Source organism: Pteropus alecto, unplaced genomic scaffold (genome assembly GCF_000325575.1).
Source record: "Pteropus alecto unplaced genomic scaffold, ASM32557v1 scaffold21, whole genome shotgun sequence".
NCBI classification, from domain to species: Eukaryota; Metazoa; Chordata; class Mammalia; order Chiroptera; family Pteropodidae; genus Pteropus; species Pteropus alecto.
The window spans coordinates 22,288,392-22,291,636 of NW_006436282.1; positions in this window are offsets into that span (position 1 = coordinate 22,288,392).

The following is a 3,245-nucleotide window of genomic DNA, read 5'->3' on the forward strand; positions in this document are numbered from 1 at the left end:
GTCTCAGAGAATCCCTGGGGTCTGGAGGCCCAATGTCCACGGGGTAACTGACAAGGCTTGAGATGGCACAGTTCATCTGATGAGGACGCTGCCTCCTGGATGACAGTGCATCTGACCTGCCGTAGCTGCTTCTGGAACGGGTGCTCTTCCGGGGGAGCCCGGGCTCTGCCACCTGGAATGTCCCTGCCGTCTGAGGATCGGGGAAAGAGGACCTTTATGGGGCAACGGGCATGGCTCACGCAGCTTCGGGGGGCTCAGTGTTTTAAATGTCCCGACTGCTGCCCTGTTGTGTCTCCAGGCCTCCGGTGGTCACTCCCTGAGGCCCTTGGGGCCCCTCAAAGTCTCCTCGGCCGTCTGACTCTGGCACAGAAGCAGGAAGTGATCAGATTTTCCCCAGAGCTGCGCAGTCTAGGCCTCTGGCTCTCACTGGCTTGAGTGAGAAGTAACTCAGGATCAGCATTCTGCTCCTCCATAGGAAGAAACACATACTGCACAGCCCGGCATTCAAAGCCATGACATTCCCCAGATGTGAATTACATGGGCTAATGCACACAAGGCAGTTACTCCCCATCCTTTTTCATGCCCTGGAGAAAGCTAGATACAAACATTAATAACAGTTCCTGGGGAAAGTGGAGCAAGCTGCTCATGGCTACCCAGGGGGCTGAGGGACAGTATCTCAGCACTCCTCAAATGGGCTGTGGACATTTGAGCATGCCACCTTGGGATACTCACACGCAAAGCATTTAGCAGAAGGCCTGTGACTGTGGTTCTGACCCTTGGCTGTACGTTTCAATCCCCGGGGGAGCTTTAGGAAATACTTTGGCTCAGGCATCACCACAGACCCATTGTCTAATGATCTTGGGTGGGGAGGTTCAGGCATGACTATATTTTTAAAGCTCCTCAAGGATTCTGTAGCACCAGCAGGTTTGAGAAACAATGGGCCAGGACAAGGGGAGTGTCCCGCAAATGCCACCTATTTACAGTAAAACCCCCTAGGTGTCCTGGAATGTGCTGTTCTCCTTGCCGGACCCCCGTAAGGGCTGGGTGGGGTCGGGTCGGGGCCGGGACTCGCAGAGGTAACTGCTGCTCAGGAGAGATGAATGCTGGGTAGGGCAGCCTGGCATCCATCTCCCTCAGCCACGTCTCGGAAAATTCAATTAAAACTCATATTTTTTTAGCTGCTGCCCGCCTGGCTGGCTGGCTTGTGGAAGGGATCTGAGGCAGTGAGCACCTCAGGGGAGGGAAAAGCTGTTGAGAAAACCCCCAGCCTCTCTCCCTAGGGGACAGAAGGCAATGCAATGGGTCTTTGGGGAGAAGACCATTCCCAAAGGTGGTTCCTTCAGCCTCCCGTCGCCCTGAAGCCAGGTGGGAATGGATAGGCTGGCTTGGAGGATGAGGGAGGTTTTGGCCCTGTCATTGGGGAGGCCCAGTCTGGGGGAACAGACTTGGCGTAGCTCCTAAAAAAAAAACCAAGATTGTTTCCTGCATGGGTGGAGGACAGTCCAGAGAACAAACAGTCCAGGGCACGAAAGCTCGGCGTGGGCCTCCAGCACGATGGGGTGGCTGACCGGGTAGAGCATGCTAAGCTGGGCCCTAGACACAGGCCTCAGTCCCCAATATGATAGGAAAGTTACCCATATGTCCTCAGTCTAGCCCTGTGGATCCTCTGGGCTCAGGCATTTTCTTTTTTTTTTTCACAGAGAAGAAGGCTAGACTAAGCCCTGAATCCCAGCTCTGATGCTCACTTCCGTGCCATCCCCAGGCCGATGTTACGAGATAGGCTCAGATTAGATCGATCCGCAAGGACCTCTAGCCCAGGTAGCACCTGGGGAGATTAGAGAGGCGCCCCCTCCAAGACTGACTAGAAACAGTGCTCCTTTTGGGTGGACTGCATGCCTGGCAGTGGGCAGAGCGGGAGCTGGATTTCTAACCTCCCGCGCCCCTTGGTCAAGTCCCTCTTGTATGGGGCACGAATTACACAGTGGCACCTGGGGCCCTGACTGTTCCTGAGCTGTGGCCAGCTAGGAGCTCACCTTCCCACCAGGGCCCGTGAAGAGGTGAAGGGAGTGGGAGCAGAGCACGGCTGACCTTCTCCCCTGGCCGGCGGTCGCCCAGGCAGAGAGGAAGCTGTGCTGAAGCCGTGCACCGTGCCAGTCTGCTCACTGCCCACACCATGGCAGACATCTGGAGACGCAGAACAGCGAGCAGGGGATCCAGAACCCAGAGTGCGCCCTGGAGAATTCAGAGTGTGGAATAAACCTGGAACTGAATGTAGACCCCCCAGAGCCCAGGGGATGGGCCTGATCACAGACATTTCCAGAATGAACTGGCCTACAGTTGGTGACTCTGATCTCCACCCGTCCTCACGCTCCTGGGATCCCCACATCCCTCGCTCCGTGCTCCCCTCTTGTCGCTGAAGCGAGGCTCCCGACAGCCTTTCCTCCCCTCTAATGACATTTCACAGTTTACAGAGCACTTTCACACACAGCATCGCATTTGATCTTCACAACCCTGGCTGGAGGCGGATGAAGCAAGCAGGCTTCTAGGGGCTAGGGCAACAAGCTAGGAAGGGGTGTAGCCAGGTCCAAAGGGAAGTCCTGTCTGTCTGTCTGAACCTGGCATGACAACTGGCCCTCCTCTCTCCAGAGAGGTCTCACTGCTTTTTTGATACGGAGAAAGACTGAAGTTCTCCTCCAGGAAGTTTTCCTGGACTGACAGGAATGTGAATCATGCAGCTCAGCAGTGAGATGTACCAGCGGGGCCAGCGTTCACTGTGCAGTAGAAGGAAACCATCGACCTGCCATGTGGGCCTGGGAAACTGCTCACACCTTCACGTCTTTTAACTTTCCATTATGGATTCCTGCTCTATCTTCCAGTCCTCTTCTCTTCAGTTAAACTGAAATCTCCAAGGAAAGGCTCGAGTCTGCTTCCCCTCCCTCCTCTTCCTTGAAGCTTCCTCAATAAGGCGCCCACAGCCAAGATTTGGCCCACGGGAAGGCTGGACAATAACTGACCTGAGTAGGGGAGGACAGAGCCTAGTTGCAAAAAGATGGTGTGGTGGGAGCTCTTGGGATGCTTCCGCCTGGGGTAGTGACCAGAAACAGAGCCGGGGCAGGTGGCCGCAATGGGATGGGGGAGGGGTGGGCAGAGGGAAGTGCTTTGCCTGGGGTGAGTTCTCAGGCTTGGTTCCACCCCTGACTGGTTATGTAGGTGACCTCGACCTAGTTCATTCCCCTCATTAAGCC